Here is a 17,511-nt window from a genome sequence, read left to right on the forward strand (position 1 = left end):
TCCTATGCATTTCTTTCACTAAATAAAAGCTTAAAAATGTAAAAAAAATTTGGCTGCCTTCTGCTCTTTTCCCTATTTCTAAACTTTGCAATACAAGCAACCACAAATGTGCTCCATTAAAATAGATTTGCTTATTGTGGACATTGCAGGGATGTTTGAGGGTAAGAAATGCCACTCATGAAAATGTCATTGCATACTGGAGTGCCTTGTTGGAGCCTGCTTATCCTACCTGACCCATCTTCCTGCTAATGTTCATCCTGAGATGATTCAAGTACTTGAGTCCCCCCCATAAACATGGTAGCTGCAAATGCAGTTTTTGGATGCTGGATTTATCCTGTCCTAGCGACAGCTGTTGCAGGCCCTTGGGCAGTGAGCCAGCAGATGAGGTCTTTCTGTCTCTGCCTTTCAAATAAATGAAAATAAATAAGACATTAAAGAAAAATGACAACAAAAAAGAACAATTAAAATATGCTATTTTAATGAATTCTACTATATAAATTATTGTGTTCAATGTGGATTATCTAAATATACCAATTAAAAGAGGTTGAAACAGGCAAAATAAAACCAAGACCAAACTATGTGTGATCCATAAGGAAACCATTTTAAATATAAAGACACAAAAAGACAATCTGATTCTGGGTTAATTAAAGAAAAAAATTGGATGCCAGCATTATAGCGCTGTATCAAGATTAAGTTCCTCCTTATGATGCTGGCATCCAACAGAGTATCAACTTAAATATCAGCTGCTCTGTTTTCAATTGAGCTCCTTTCTAATGTCTAGGAAAGCAGTGATGATTGTTCAAGTACCTGGACTCTGCCACCCATGTGGGAAACCCAAATGGAGCTCTGGTATCCTCCAGATGAAGAGTTAGGGTCCTGGCTTAGGCCCAGCCCAGTCCAGCCCATTGCAGCCATTTGCAGAGTGAACCAGAGGATGGAAGATCTCTTTCTCTGTCACTCTCCCATTCAAATAAATAAATATTTAAGAAAGAATAAATTTCACTTGCATATGAAATGTGAAAGATCTGCATTACAACATGGTGACTCTGCTATGAATAATAACTTAGATTAGGTTTTAAGTGTTCCACTATCATCAAAAACAACTACATGATAGAATGCATATGGTGGTGAGGTTTATTTCACTTCTACATATATATTTATCACCATTAATGTGTTAAATTATTCCATTTTTTTCAACTGAAAATATATAAGAACATTAAGAGTAGGATAAACACAAAGATAGCTTCAGTTCTGATTAGGATTTAGGTCAGAAAAATTTTAAGTGTTACACAATGAAACTTAAGGCAGTTTTCCAAAAGGGTAGTACACTGTTTCCTTAGCATCAATCTATGTAAAGTAAAATCCATACAACTGAATGGGCATTACAGATACATCAGTGGTAATCAGTACAAATAAATATAAAAGTGGAAATACCAAATCACTGGAAATTGGTATTTAGTAATGAATAATCAGAGATGCCAGTTACTACTAGATGGAATAAGGAAATAAGTTTATCCCAGTGTTGACAAATCACAAAATACACATCAGTGAAAATTTGGTTAATCCCTCCACCCTATGAATACTTCATATAAATTTGAATTTATCCACAACCTGCAGCCTAATATTTTTCTCAGTTATTTAAAATATTTGCCATGCATTAGCACTGGTGGGGAATTTAAAAAAGTAACAGTCACAGACATCGAATAATAATCCAGAAGAAAGCAATGTTCCATAACTCCTGGAACCACTGACATGAACTGCCTGAACTACAAGCTAGAATAGAAACATCTGGGGAAAAAGCACTCAATGCAAAAAAGGAAAATATCTTTTTAGTGTAAAATATCAATAGTTAGTATCAGCATTATGAAAAGTTGAAAAGCCAAGAGACAAACACAAGCAAAATTCTTCTTTGGAAGAAGTAGATCGTAAACTACAAAAAGAACCACAAAGAATTAGATCTGGTCACTTCTGAGGGCAGTGAGGGAAGAAATCAGGAAGACACCTGAACTGACAAATGCCCATTCATTCACTTGGGTAAGCATTCTGTGGGTGTTTATACTTTTTATGTAAAGTTAGCAGAAAACAAGTGCTACTGAACAAATAATCAGGCCCTTGCTTTTCGACAATTGGATTCACCAGAGAGGAAAGCGTATATTTCCAAGAAGCTGGCATCTTGGGGAGAAAGAGATCTCTTCATCTAAAACATGCTCTTTCCACCCAACAAGCCAGCAAGAGCTGTTTCTAAGAACATGGGTCGAGGGGCAGACACTGTGGTATATGGGGTAAAGGCACAGCCAGCAGTACCACTGTCACATATGGGCACCAGCTGCTCTGCTTCTGATCCAACTCACTGTGAATGCAGCTGGGAAATCAGTGGAAGATCACCCATGTGCTTGGGCCCCTGCCACCCCCTTAGGAGACCTGGGAGATGCTTCTGACTCCTGGATTTCATCTGGGCCAGCTCAGGTGATTGCAGCCATGTGGGGAATGAACTAGCTGATGGAAAATCTCTCTCCATCTCTTCCTCTCTCTCTCTCTCTGTACCTCTTCCTTTCAAATAAAATAAATAAATCTTTTCTTAAAAAATGGGTAGCTTCAGATGGAGGTTAGAAATCAAAGTGATTCTATTTAGTTGACAATTTGGCAGCTGTTCAGGCTTTGCTCTAGTAAGTGCTCATCTGGGGAAAGCCAAGGCATCAACCAGGTGAAGATGTTTTGCTGGGGCTGAGGCTCCTTTGTTAGCTGGGTCAAAGTCTGCTATTCTGGGCTGGTGCTGTGGCACAGCAGGTTAAAGACCCGGCCTGTGGCATTGGCTCCTTTTCTGATCCAGCTCTCTGCTGTGGCCTGGGAAAGCAGTAGAAGATGGCCCAAGTCCTTGGGCTCCTGAACCCATGTGGGAGACCCAGAAGAGGCCCCTGGATCCTGATCAGCTCATATCTGGCCATTGCGGTCATTTGGGGAGTGAACCAGTGGATGGAAGACCACATAGGATCCCTGATCATTATGAGATAATAATCACTTACATAATATTAAGTCAAATTATGTATAAATATATTAAGTATATTGAATATTTAATCAATAGATACCGACATTTAAAATATATTAAAATCTCAACTCTTAAAACAGTTTTCTAAACCCAAAGTCAGAGAATACATGAGATAATCTTGACAAAACACAAAATTTCTTTCCCTTCTGTAATAACCAAAAGGTAAAGAAAATTCTTTTGTGCTGTTTTTCTAATGGGAAGCTCCTCCAGATTACTTAGAAGTTAAACCCAATGGAAAGGTACCCAAACTTAGACACTGGAGGCTGTGAGCATTCAACATTATAAAAGAATGAAAAAACTTAGAAAAGATTACACCTGTTGCCGGTATTGTGGCTTAGCAAGTAAAGCCACCGCCTGCAGTACTGTGATCCCATATGGGTGTCAGTTCACATCCTGGCTGGTCCACTTCTGATCCAGCTCTCTGCTATGGCCTGGGAAAGCAGCAGAAAATGGCCCAAGTCCTTAGGCCCCTGCATCCCTGTGGGAGACCCAAAAGAAGCTCCTGGCTGCAGCTCAGTGCAGCTTTGGCCATTGTGGTCATCTGGGGAGTGCACTATCACATGGAAGACCTCTCTCTCTCTCTCTCTCTCTCTCTGCCTCTCTGTAACTCTGCATTTCAAATAAATAAATACATAAAAATTAAAGAAAATAATACACATTAGAAACAAAAGCAGAAAAAAAAATCCCATAGAACAATTTAAATATATCTAGAAAAGTCAGGTGTAGGGGCCAGTGTTGTGGCGTGGTGTGTAAAAACCACCACCTGTGACACAGGCATTCCACATGCACACTGATTCTAGTCCTGACTAGTCCATTTCTGATACAGTTCCCTGCTAATGTGCCTAGAAAACCAGTAAAAAATGGCCAAAGTCCTTGGGCCCCTGACAGTGAGGTGGGAGACCCAGAAGAAGTTCCTGATTCCTGGCCATTGTGGCTCAAGTTCAGCCATTGTGGCCATTTGGGGAATGAAGCAGTAGACCAAAGATCTCTGCCTCTCCTTCTCTCTGTAAAGTCTGCCTTTCAAATAAAAAGAAAGCTTAAAAAATATTAGGTGTAGGGGTTGGTGCTGTGGTGTAGCAGGTCAACCACTGCCCGCAATGCCAGCGTCTCATATGGGCATTGGTTTGAGTCCTGGCTGCTCCACTTCCTATCCAGCTCTCTGCTATGGCCTGGGAAAGCATCAGAAGATGACCCAAGTCCTTGGGTTTCTGCACTCACTTGGGAGACTTGGAAGAAGCTCCTGGCTCCTGGCTTCACATCAGCACAGCTCTGGCTGTTGTGGCCATCTGGGGAGTGAACCAGCAGATGGAAGACTTGTCTCTCTCTCTGCCTCTCCTCTCTCTGGATAACTCTGACTCAAATAAATAAATAAAGCTTTTTAAAAAATTAGGTGTAAAGATCAAGTACTCTTACTATCCCTAGTCTCCTAAGATAAATATTTCTCTTTTTTAAGATTAATTTATTTCCAAGGTAGAGTTACAGAGAGAGAGAGAAAAGTCTTCCATTGGCTAGTTCATTAGCCAAATGGCCACTACAACCAGGACTGGGCCAGGCAGAAGCCACTGCCAGGAGTCTCATCCAGGTCTCCTGCATAGGTGCAGGGTCCCAAGGACTTGGGCCAGCCTCTCCTGTTTTCCCAGTGCATTAGCTAGGAGATGAATCAGAAGTGGGCCATGAGGAATCAAACCAGTGTCCACATGGGTTGCTGCCATCACAGGCAGCATCTTAACCCGCTGTGCCACAATGTCAGCTGTAAGGACAAGCATTTCTCATGACAGGCCATAACTAAACAATAAAGGAGGAGAAAATAGCTTGTAAGAGATGGCTAGTTGTTGGAAAGGAGTCAATCAAATGGAAACTGTAAGAAGCTGCACTTGAGAAGACGGTTGAAAATGTTATTAGAGGGGCCAGGCACTGGAGCATAGTGGGCTAATCCTAGGAAAGCAGAGCAAGATGTGCTTGAGCATGGGGGACCCACAAGAAGCTCCTGGCGCCTCTTGGATTGGCTCAGCTCCAGCCATTGCGGCCATTTGGGGAGTGAACCCGTGGATGGAAGACATTTCACTCTGCCTCTCCCTCGCTCTCTTTCTCAAAATTTTAGGCACTGTGGTATAGAAGGTTAAGCCTCCTCCTCAGTGCCAGCATCTCATATGGACTCCGGCTCAGTTGAGTCCCAGCTGCTCTACTTCTGATCCAGCTCTCTGATAGTGCACCTGGGAAAAGCAGAGGAAGGTGGCCTAAGTACTAGAGTCCCTGCACCTGCGTGGGAGACTCAGCAGGCGCTCCTAGCTCCTGCTTACGGGCTCCTGCCTGACCCAACCCGCACCCATTGAGGCCATTTGGGTAGTGAGTCATTGGATGGAAGATCTCTTTCTTTTCCTCTTTCTCACTTTGTATCTCTGCCTTTCAGATAAATAAATCTTTTTTAGAAAGTCATTAGACTTTAAAGTCAAATATTAAAAACCTCTAGCAAATACTTATCATTAATATTTATATTTTCTAAAAAAAACTTGACTGATTTAACATAGGGGACTAAATCTTAGTTTTATTTATTTGAAAGACAGAGTTACAGAAAAATAAAGACAATGAGAAAGAGATTGTCTATCTGGTTCACTCCCCAACTGTCTACAACAGCCAGAGCTGGGACAGAAGCCAGAAGCCAGGAAAGTCCAAGTGGTTCTCCTACATGTGTGGCAGGGGTTCCAGCACGTGGACCATCTTCTGCTATTCCAGGCACATTAGCAGGGTGCTGGGTTAGAAGCGGAGCAGCTCGGACTCAAAGAAGCACTCATATGGGAGGCAGGTATGATAGACTGCATTTAACCTATGATGCTGTCCCCACTTTGAAAATTTTTAATGTCAAGGCCAATGTTGTGATGTATGGGTAAGGCCACCACCTGTGATGCTGGCATCCCATATGGGCACTGGTTCATATTGCAGCTGCTCTCCTCAGATCAAGCTCCCTGCTAATGGCCTGGGAAGAGCAGAGGAAAATGGCACAAGTGTTTAGGCCCCTGCTACTGATGTAGGAGACCTGAATGGAGCTCCAGGCTCCTGCCTTCAGTCTGGCCCAGTGCTTGCTTATTGTAGACATCTGGGATTGAACCAGTAGATGGAAGATGTTGGTCTCTGTCTCTCTCACTCAGCCTTTCAAATACATAAATAAATCTTTCAAAAATTCTAAACTTTGGGATGTTGACTTAGAATTATTTCTTATTGGGGTTGGTGCTGTGGCATAGTAGGTTAAGCCTCCACCCGCAGTGCTGGAGTGCTGGCATCCCATAAGGGCACTGGTTCAAGTCCTGGTTGCTCCACTCCAATCCAGCTCCCTGCTAATGACCTAGGAAAGTAGTGGAAGGTGGCCCAAAGTCCTTTAGCCCCTGCACCCATGTGGGAGAGTGGGAGGAGGCTCCTGGCTTCTGGCTTGAGATCAGCAAGTTCCAGCCATTGCGGCCCTCTGGGGAGTGAACCAGTGGATGGAAGACTTCTCTCTCTCTCTCTGTTATTCTGCTTTGCAAACATTTAAGTAAATAAATATTTAAAAATTATTTCTTATCCTTGGTAACTTACTGTTTAGTGGAAACTTGGCAGGTAATTTTGAATAGTTATATGTTAACAACTTATGAAAATATTTACCAAAAGGCCCAATGCCTTCTATATATTTTAAGAAGCCAAGAGTACATGTATTTAGAAAAATCTATCTTTTACATTTAGCAATTCAAAAAAAGTCATCCTACTGCAGAGTAGCCATTGGTCTCTCTAGCTGCTACACTGCTTTATCTCTCTTCAGCCACTGTAAGTCAAAGATGCTCTTATCCCTGGCAGGAAAACCTGAGGTTTATTACCTCATGTCAAATTGGATAGGGTCCCAAAATCATTATTCCATCCCATGATCACCTTGAGGAGAGGATCTGGGTTGTGCAAGGCACAAGCATCATGAGCCATCAGGGGTGGGATTCCCTTTGTACCCAGACATCCTCCCCACCTTGCACAGCTTGTACTGGGCATTCTCTTCAGTGTGTGTTCAGTTTGTATACCACCTCCAACTCATGTCTGCCACCACGTGGCTTCTGCTGTGATGTAGTAAACAGCAAGATGGGCCCGTGGTGTCAAAGATTGGCAGAAATGCTCACCTGTCAGCTTGATGCTGATGTTTTCTCCAGCTCACACATATCCATGAGTCCAGCAAGGCTTGCAGCATCAGTTTGAACCTTGCTGTGGATTCTGACCCAGCACTGCATACATTATCTTCTCTACCTCCTCTCCAGTCAGTGTATACTTGAGTCTTTCTCAGGAAGATGATGAGAGGGAGACATTCCTTAGGTTGTAGGGACCTGATGATGCACAAGGTGCCACAGCAAAGACCACCAATTCATTTTTTTAGCAATTATACTTACATTGCTTGAGAAACTAAAATATTAGAAAAGTATGGTTATTCTGTTAAGTCATGATCTTGCCAAAGAACAACTTTAAATTGAACTTCATAGGAAGCAATGAATACTGCATCATTCTTCTCATCTATTGTTTGTGCTTACGTGAAAATTACGTTTTGATTTTAAATAACACAAATAAGCACAACAAACTTACACATACAACAGTACACACATATAATGCATAGCATACATTATGACACAGAAAATACAGAAATCTCTGCAACGGTTTTTACATCTTTTAATCAGGCCCTATGGCTCGCCATGTGGGTAGCCAACTGCACAGGGATGAATGTTGATAAGAGGAAAGAAAGAACTTATTTCTAGAAGCTGGCATCTTGAGGAAAGAAATTTCTCTCTTTTTTTAAGATTTTACTTATTCATTTGAAAGACAGAGCCACAGAGAGTGGGAGAGCCAGAGAGAAAGGTCCTCCACCAGCTGGACCCCCCCCCCCCCAAAATGGCCACAATGGCTGAGGCTGGGCTGATCCAAAGCCAGGATCCAGGGCCTTCCCCATATCTCCCACATGGGTACTGGGTTCCAAGCCCCCCTGGACATCTCCCACTGCATTCCCAGGCCACAAAGCAGAGAGCCAGATCAGGAGAGGACCAACAGGGACATGAAATGGTGCCCACATGGGATGGCGGCACTACAGGCGAAGGTCCAGCTCTATATGCCACAGTACAGCCCCAAGAGAGAGCTCTTGATATAATATGTTCTATCTCTGTTAAAGGGTTGGGTTAACTTTTTTAAGATTTATCTATTTATTTGAAAGTCAGAGTTACACAGAGAGAGAAGGAGAGGTAGAGAGAGAGAGAGAGGTCTTCCATCCAAAGGTTCACTCCTCAATTGGCTGCGACGGCCAGAGCTGTGTCAATCCGAGGCAAGGAGCCAGAGATTATTCTGGGTCTCCCACTTGGGTGCAGGAGCCCAAGGACTTGGGCCATCTTCTACTGCTATCCCAGGCCATAACTGCTAATGGGTCTCTTTTCTTTCTTTCTTTCTTTTTTTTTTAGATAGGCAGAGTGGACACTGAGAGAGAGAGACAGAGAGAAAGGTCTTTCTTTTTTGCCATTAGTTCACCCTCTAATGGCTACTGTGGCCAGCGCACCATGCTGATCCGAAGGCAGGAGCCAGGTGCTTATCCTGGTCTTCCATGGGGTGCAGGGCCCAAGCACTTGGGCAATCCTCCACTATACTCCTGGGCCACAGCAGAGAGCTGGCCTGGAAGAGGGGCAACCGGGACAGAATCTGGCACCCCAACTGGGACTAGAACCTGGTGTGCTGGCGTCACAAGGTGGAGGATTAGCCTAATGAGCCGTGGTGCCGGCCTAAAGGGTTTCTTACAGGACAAGGGTAGCTTCAGGAGGAGGTAAATAAAACAATGAGTCAGCTTAATTTACAATATGTAAATGTCCAAGCTTTTTTCTGATGAGACCTCTTAACCAGGGGGCTCAGCAGCAGTTGGGTGAAGGCTTCTTTGTTAGCTGGGTCAAAAGTCCACCATTATACAAATGATACTATTCACCAGAGTACTTCAGGCAATATACAATATCAGTAATTACACTAGAACACCATTTTTTTCTTAGTCATAGGATCATAACTATAAGCTGCCCAATCAGCCATGATGCAACTCAAGGTGATTTTGGATGGAAATTAAATTGAACCACTCATATTTCACCAAAGGGAAGAAATTCCCATACAAACAACCAAGTGAGTACTCTTCCAAAAAATATCCAAATTTCCTCACAGGGAGACTGAAGTAAAAATCTTAGAATCCATCTCCCACACACCAGAACCACAAAAATGACCTAAACCAGGTCCAAATGCCATGAACCCAAAGAGCAGAGACAGAAATTTCAGGTATGCCCCTGGTTCAACTTACCCAGTCTCAGAGCTGTAGACTCTGTACACAAAGGGGAGCCATTGACTCCCTGCAAGGTAGCTAATGTCACAGCAGGAAGAGAAAGGAAAGTCCCGGAGAGGAAGTGCTCTCAGAAGCTGCTGGGATGTCCCCAGAGTCCCCTCCAAAATGTTAGCTCAAAAGCAGCTCTGGCATGGAGATACAAGTGACCATTGCCCTCCTTACTAATGTGAAAGGGTTAAGCCACTTGAAAAATATATTCCAGGGGCCAGCGCTGTGGCTCAGTGGGTTAATGCCCTGGCCTGAAGTGCCAGCATCCCATATGGGCACCGGTTCTAGTCCTGGCTGCTCTTCTTCCCATCCAGCTCTGTGCTATGGCCTGGGAAAGCAGTAGAAGATGGCCCAAGTCCTTGGGCCCCTAACTTGCATGGGAGACCTGGAAGAAGCTCCTGGCTCCTGGCTTCAGATCAGTGCTGCTCCAGCTATTATGGCCAATTGAGGAGTGAATCATTGGGATGGAAGGCCTCTCTCTGCCTCTCCTCTCTGTGTAACTCTGATTGTTGAATAAATAAAATTTAAAAAAAAGAAAAATACCTCGCAGACTTCTGGGCTAGCTCACCGATGTTGTTTGCAGACAATAATCCGGCTCCTGATGCTCACAGCTTTAATTCGCCACAGCTGAGTGCTGGCCAGAGGAAAGGCTGTATTTCCAGAAGTCAGCTGCAGTCTCCGGAAAGAAAGTCCTCCCAACCCAAAGAAGCCTTTTGCTACCAAACCACGCAGCACAGAGCGTGTTTAAAGGGACAGGGTAATTGGAGCACCTGGCTTCAAATAAAACAAAGAGTCTATTCAATTGACAGTTATGCAGATTTTCAGGCTTTGTTCTGAGGAAGGTCTCACCTGCCAGTCAGGGGAGTCCAGGGTGTCAGGTGGGAGGTGCTTTCTGCCTCAGCTGGGGGAGGGTTCTCTGTCAGCTGGGGCAAAAGCCTGCCCTTCCAAATCATCTCCTTTTTTTCAGTAGGCTTCTGAAATTCTTCTGCAAATATTACTCACAGGATTAGGGGAAGGTAGGGTGCCTTCATTAGGACTACCATGCTGTTGGAGGAGGGTGATTGGGGGTTTATAAAGAGGTTCTAAGGCAGGGGGTGCTGGTGTTAGGACTAATGGGGAGTCCTTGTAAGAGTAGACAAGATGCTTGTTTCTCCCCAGAACCTGTCTATTAGCAAGACAAAAGTAGCAATGCTCCACCCTTCTGAGCTTCTAGTTTTATCATGAGAATAGAAAGAATTGGCCTATCCTACTAATTGGCTGGATTTTTGTTTTCACAAGAGCAAGCTAGGCAGGATTATTGATGGGTTTTGTCCCCAGCCTCTGACTGATTGTTAGCTGGTATTATTCTGCTCATCCAAATTGCAGTTAAAAGACTCCACTCCATTTTTCAGGTCTCCCTCTCTTGGAAACCCCCTAATGGCTGCTGTGGCAAGAGGTTTCTGACTTAAATAAATCTTGCTTTGCTCACTGCATGTCCACATGGAAATCCTTGTGAGACAAGCACCCCAGGCACCTTCCTTCATCACCATTCCCCCACCCCCATTACTTTGGTGTGGTGAAGTCATGGAAGAGTTGATGGTCTCTGGTTTCAGGTGTCATGGCTTGTTGCTAGACTGATGACTAGGCTTAAGTTCTGTGATTCCTCCTGATGGTCAGCACCTGTGTCCTTCAGCTCTGCCTCAGCCTAATGGTAGAACAGAGACCTGGGGCTCCCCTGCTCTCTTAAAAACCTACTGTACATTTCCACAGATTCCCCTGATGAAGTTGATTGTGAGGAGCAAAAATTAACAATGGGATTTCTTTCTTTCTTTCTTTCTTTTTTTTGACAGGCAGAGTTAGTGAGAGTGAGAGACTGAGAGAAAAGTCTTCCTTTTTCCATTGGTTCACCCCCAAGTGGCCACTCCGGCTAGCATGTTGTGGCCAGTGTGCTGTGCCAATCCTTAAGCCAGGAGCCAGATGCTTCCTCCTGGTCTCCCATGTGGGTGCAGGGCCCAAGCACTTGGGCCATCCTCCACTGCCTTCCCAGGCCACAGCAGAGAGCTGGACTGGAAGAGGAGCAACTGGGACAGAATCTGGTGCCCCGACTGGGACTAGAACCCGGGGTGCTGGTGCCACAGGTGGAGGATTAGCCTAGTGAGCCATGGCACTGGTCAATAATGGGATTTCTTTTTTTCTTTCTTCTTCTTTTTTTTTTTTTTGACAGGTAGAGTGCACAGTGAGAGAGAGAGATAGGAGAAAGGTCTTCCTTTGCTGTTGGTTCATCCTCCAATGGCTGCCGTGGCCGGCATGCACACACACACACACTCCTCTCCTGGACAAAAGATTTCCCAGGTACAAAATTAGATAATATTATCAGACTCAGTAGCCTTCTTTGCACCAAGCAAACAGTGTTTTCTGGGTGTGTGTTTATTGGAGGGGAAGACTAGGACCACCTACGAAGTTATTGGGATAAGGCAGGACTTTGTAGGATGAAATACTGGGCTGTTTCCCAAGGCCTGCTTCTGTAGGCAGCCCATAAGCAAGTCATCGACAAGTCAAGGTCCATCTCGGCTTGCGGAATTCCTGGGATAAAAAAGTCACATACTCCCCTGTTGAAGGGGAATGATGAAACAAGAACACTCTGCTAAAATTAACTGTGTTATGACTGTGTTGCAGAAAGCCTGATAAGTTGCTTATGTATGGTGTTATCCTCTGTGTTGCCTTGAGCTATAGCTGGTTATGCATAAATATTGCTGAGACACGGGAATAAACAAGCCTTGTCTTGGCTCCATTCTCTGCACCCTCATCCCTCTTTTCATTCCCATGCCCCCCTTCAGGTTCTGTTTGGTGAGGCTGGCCTGCTCATGCTTCTAAGACTACTGCATTCCTTCTGCAGAGCACGTGTTTTATTTCCCATGGCTGCTTTCATGCACATAGGCTAACTTCTACCTTCCTATCTAAAAATATTATTGAAGAACATGAAAGCCTTGGATAGAATACCCTTAGAAACAAAAGCTGAAGGAATTGTCTGATTACATGGGAAAAATTAAACACATTAAGGAATTGTCACTGGAGAAGAAGCTAAGGGTCCTTGTATTCATGCAATAAAGAATTCAGGTGTGAGACAGAGAGCAGTGGAAAGCAAAGTAGCAAAGTTTATTAGGGTTGGGATGTACATAAGAATGGATGGGCACCTCTCCAGACAAAGCAGAGAGAGTGCCTAGTTCACATTTAGGCTGGGGTTTTTAAGGGGCTGAGTCTTGCCTTTCCACCTTTTTGCTGTCTCCTTCTCCAGAACAAAGGACTTCTTGGGTGTAAATACAAAAAATTCCTTTCGGAGTTTCCCACTGAAGTCAGACAGGGGAAGCCTGGCTAGCTTGGCCAAGGGGTTTCTCTCTAGGGTGCCCACCTTAGAGGAAGGATGCTTATCAGGCCAGGTAGAAGGGGCAGGGCCCCCTGGAAGGTTGTCAGGGTCTGAGGGCAGGACTTTGAAGTGCAGACACTGGACAGCACCTGGAATGTTTTTGGGTGACTTTGAAATGCGAATGCTGGACTGCTGTAGATGTCCCTTTCCTTAGGCCCTTGTCACACACATAGGTTAATTTCTGACTTCTTACCTAACAAAAAGACAGAAGAATCAAGTTATCCTATTGAAGTAGGCATAACCTTAGGTTTCTAAATAAAACAGTTTTAATGTCAGGTCACAACAGTCAGAACCAAGGAGGAAGAAATAACTTACAGGAGATGCCTAGAAATTTGACAAAGAAAATCATCAATTAAGTAGAAGCTACTAAAAGGGAAATTGAATTAAAAATAGATTTCAAAATGAAACATTAAGACTTATATGTATATATAAAGTATATATGACTTATTACAGATATGTATACATATATACACATATATGTATATATACATATATGTATCTTATTAACTTTATTGCTTTAGCATGTTGCCCAAATCCATAGTTCTGTCTTTGTACTTATATAACATGAGAAACTCATAGAAATAATTTCCTTCGGAGATGCCAACATGGCAGCGGTTGGGGTTGGCGGTTCCACCGCGGCGGCCGGACCAGGGGCGGTCTCCACGGGGGCGTTGGCAGCTGGGACCGTGAGGGCGGCTCACAGACACCTCAAGTACATATCCCTAGCTGTGCTGGTGGTCCAGAACGCCTCCCTCATCCTCAGCATCCGCTATGCCCGCACGCTGCCTGGGGACCGCTTCTTTGCCACCACCGCTGTGGTCATGGCCGAAGGGCTCAAGGGCCTCACCTGCCTGCTGCTGCTCTTCGCCCAGAAGAGGGGTAATGTGAAACACCTGGTTCTCTTCCTCCACGAGGCTGTCCTGGTGCAGTACGTGGACACGCTCAAGCTTGCGGTGCCCTCCCTCATCTACACTTTGCAGAACAACCTCCATTACGTTGCCATCTCCAATCTCCCAGCAGCCACTTTCCAGGTGCCGTACCAGCTGAAGATCATGACCACGGCACTGTTCTCAGTGCTCATGCTGAACCGCAGCCTCTCCCGGCTGCAGCAGGCCTCCCTGCTGCTCCTCTTCACTGGGGTCGCCATTGTCCAGGCACAGCAAGCTGGTGGGGGCGGCCCACGGCCACTGGATCAGAACCCCAGGGGCAGGCCTCGCAGCTGTTGTGGCCTCCTGTCTCTCCTCGGCTTTGCAGGCGTCTACTTTGAGAAGATCCTCAAAGGCAGCTCAGGTTCCGTGTGGCTGCGCAACCTGCAGCTGGGCCTCTTCGGCACAGCCCTGGGCCTGGTGGGGCTCTGGTGGGCTGAGCGCACTGCTGTGGCACACCGCGGCTTCTTCTTTGGGTATACACCTGCCGTCTGGGGTGTGGCGCTCAACCAGGCCTTCGGTGGGCTCCTGGTGGCTGTCGTTGTCAAGTATGCTGACAACATCCTCAAGGGCTTTGCCACCTCCCTGTCCATTGTGCTGTCCACTGTTGCCTCCATTCGCCTCTTTGGCTTCCAACTGGACCCATTATTTGCCCTTGGCGCTGGGCTCCTCATCGGTGCCGTCTACCTCTACAGCCTTCCCCGAGGTGCAGCCAAAGCCATAGCTTCTGCCTCCTCCTCTGCCTCTGCGTCCGGGCCCTGCACTCAGCAGCAGCCGCGGGGCAGCCACCGCCGCGGCAGCTGTCTTCCCACCGTGGAGACCTCGTCACGGAGCCCTTTCTACCAAAGTCTGTGCTGGTGAAGTGAGGGCTGGAGGCAGCGGGGGGAGAGAGGGAGGGGGGCTGGGGCGGAGGGTGATGGGCATCTGCAGGACCCAAGTCACCTCCAGGGCCTGGCTCCTCTCGGGTTGGAACACCTTGGTCTTTTCTCCCAGGTCGTTGTGGCTTCCAGAGGGGTTGTGGGACTAGGGCCAGGTATCTGTGAACCCTTCCTGGTAGGCTGAGCCCCCTCCCCTTGGCGGAGGCGGGGCCATGTTTAGAGCTGCCTTCTCTGCCCCAGTCTGGCCTTTTTGAAGGACAGGGTTGGGAATGTTGTCATTCAAGGCCTTTTTTCTCTGTTACCCTCTGCTGGAGGTGTCCTGTGGTCCGTGCCTGGGAGACACCCTCCCAGCAGTCCCTCCACATTTGTAAGGACAAACTGGCCAGAACTTGTGCAGCTCTTTGGTGATGACTAATGCCTATCCTGTGGGGTTCAGTTTCCCATTGTTCGAGGCCTTCTCTCCCTCCCCCCCACCCCTGCCGGATCATATTAGCAGCTCTGGCTTTTGTGTGGCCTTCCCTGACACTGAGCACCTTTTTCGAGTATCCAGGGCATGAGAAAGAGGTGAAAGCTGAGACTTTGACATCAGGTTGTCTGGGGGAGGTCACACAGCAGCAGGGCCACCTTTGTTTTTGTTTTGTTTTGTTTTTTTAGCAGGTTTGGGATTTGTGGTGTAACAAGGTCATTAACGATCCAGGTAGTGGGGAAAAGTGTGGAGGGGCAGTCCTGGAAGTGACTCACTCACTGAATTAAAGACACTGGCAGCTGCTGGATGCAGGGTTATTTGGGGAAGTCACCCAGAGAGGGCAAATAAAGCTGCCAAGGCATACTCTGGGTACCCCATTGGCTGCAGGAGATACCCTCACTCTGTGGGGGAAGGGGTCTTAGAACCAGAAGACCCATGGAACCCGCCTCCTGCACTGCCCAAAGCTTATTAACCCCTTAACCATGTCCTGGGGGGTGGGGGTATGAGTGCGCGCAGGGGAGATGCCCGGGTTGGCTCTGCTATTTGTAAATATGGCCATTGAATCTTTATTTTTGATTAATTGTTTTGATTTTTTTTGTTTTCTAAGGAACTGTAATGAAAAAAAAATGTCAGGATACCCAATGCCAAATAAAGATGTTGTATTTATTTAAAAAAAAAAAAAGAAATAATTTCCTTCTAAACTCAGCCAAAGAAACCTCCCACAAAATTATCTGCTACAAATCTGTAACATTCTTATATTCCCTTATATTCCTTAAGTTATTTGTTCTGCTTTGTTCCTCTCTCTCCTTGCCAAACACCAGTTTTATTTCAAGTTAGGACAAAGATCACTTGCATTCTTTGCACAAGGTGTCCAGTGTGTAAGAAATCTTCCTAGTCAAATGAATCAGTTTACAGGTTTTTATTGGGATTCCCCTCCTGGGCAAGGTGCACCAGTTCCAACAGAGTGGGGGCCAGGGAAGTCATGCTTCAGAGGTTGGGAGGGCTCCTTTTATAAATACAGGGCATGGGGGTTGAAGGTTGAGGTGCCTCTGATCCTCATTGGTTGACCTTTAGGTGCACAGGGGACCTTGGCAAGGACTTTTTGTTCCTGGAAGAGTGGGCCTTCTCTCTTGTGGATCCCAAAGCTACCACTTTGTTATTTGGAACACATCTTGGGTGCCAAGACACATTCTCATTCTCATTTTTCCCTTCCCTATCTATTGGCTCCTTAATATGCATTTTGAAATAATCCTCTAAAATAAGAGCAAAGTATTTTAATAAAAGAACATGTAGAATTTCAAATTATTTTAAAGTAGTCTAAAATGGTTTGTCTTATATCAATGATTTATGTAAACCAAAAAGTCCTTTGTCTTTTACAATTTTTAAAAAGCAAACAGTACAGGGGCCGGTGCTGTGGCACAGCAGATTAAAGCCCTGGCCTAAAGCGTCGGCATCCCATATGAGCACTGGTTTGAGACCTGGCTGCTCCACTTTTAATCCAGCTCTCTGCCCCAGGGTCAGCTCATATCCAGCAACCACAATATGAGAGCCTCACTCCCTTAGGAAGAGCTGTGCCAAGAGGACTGGGTTGTGGATTTAGTGACCTGATTCCTAACTGAGGGGAATTACATTATCCAGGAGGAAAAACAAGGGACAGGGGATCCCACAAATCAAGGCTTATCACCCAAATTTCATGCATGAAATCTGGATTCTCCCTGAGAACCTGTGCATCCTAACCACACAATTTGGAAAAATACAGAACTCTAGGGCTGAACCAGTCACAACATTCAGGAATGAAAAGATATCCAGTGTCCCATGCCAGATACCATCCTGCAAGCAAGAGGCAACTAACCCCACAAACTCCCCATATTCCAGATTCCAGGCATCCTTCTGATGGTTTTTGTAGTGAGAGAACTTCACAGATGACAAAGACTGAGCCTCGTGGAACCCCTATAAGCAGCAGACTGGAGAAGCTGTATTTAGCAGCACGAAGAAAAAGACCCCATGTTGCTCTTCATTGTTGATCCAGTGTGTCTGATTGGACAGTTTGCTGAGCCAGTGAGAAGGCATCATGTCAGAGAAGATGCAGCCAATCAGAGTCACACCTACTAGATTTCTGTGAGGGGTGGGGAGAAGGGGTGCCATTCATCCAGGCTGTGGCTGATGGGGGTAGTGAGGGCTGAGTCTTGGGCTCAGGTCTGGAGGAGCTCACCCCCCTGGGGCCTCGCTCTCCTAAGAGCAGGGGCTGTTGTCACCTTCCTGATGACTCAACCTCATGAGATTGGGGATCTCTCCCACCCCCCAATGTCTGTGATTCTGCTGGGATCTTATGACCTGGAGCTTCCAATAAACTCCTTTACAAGAGATGAAATTTACTCAAAATTTAATGAATTCTGAGCTTTTCATTTTCTTCATGTTTTTGACTTAGTTTTGTTTTAGGTCATTT

At 45.6% G+C, this 17,511-nt stretch overlaps 1 pseudogene; it reads left to right on the plus strand.

The window, feature by feature from the left end:
• The first annotated feature begins 13,397 nt into the window (after positions 1-13,397).
• On the plus strand, positions 13,398-14,587 carry LOC133755139 (UDP-galactose translocator-like; annotated as a pseudogene).
• The last annotated feature ends 2,924 nt before the right edge of the window (positions 14,588-17,511 follow it).

This window comes from Lepus europaeus, unplaced genomic scaffold, assembly GCF_033115175.1.
Source record: "Lepus europaeus isolate LE1 unplaced genomic scaffold, mLepTim1.pri SCAFFOLD_3_1, whole genome shotgun sequence".
Lineage (NCBI taxonomy): Eukaryota > Metazoa > Chordata > Mammalia > Lagomorpha > Leporidae > Lepus > Lepus europaeus.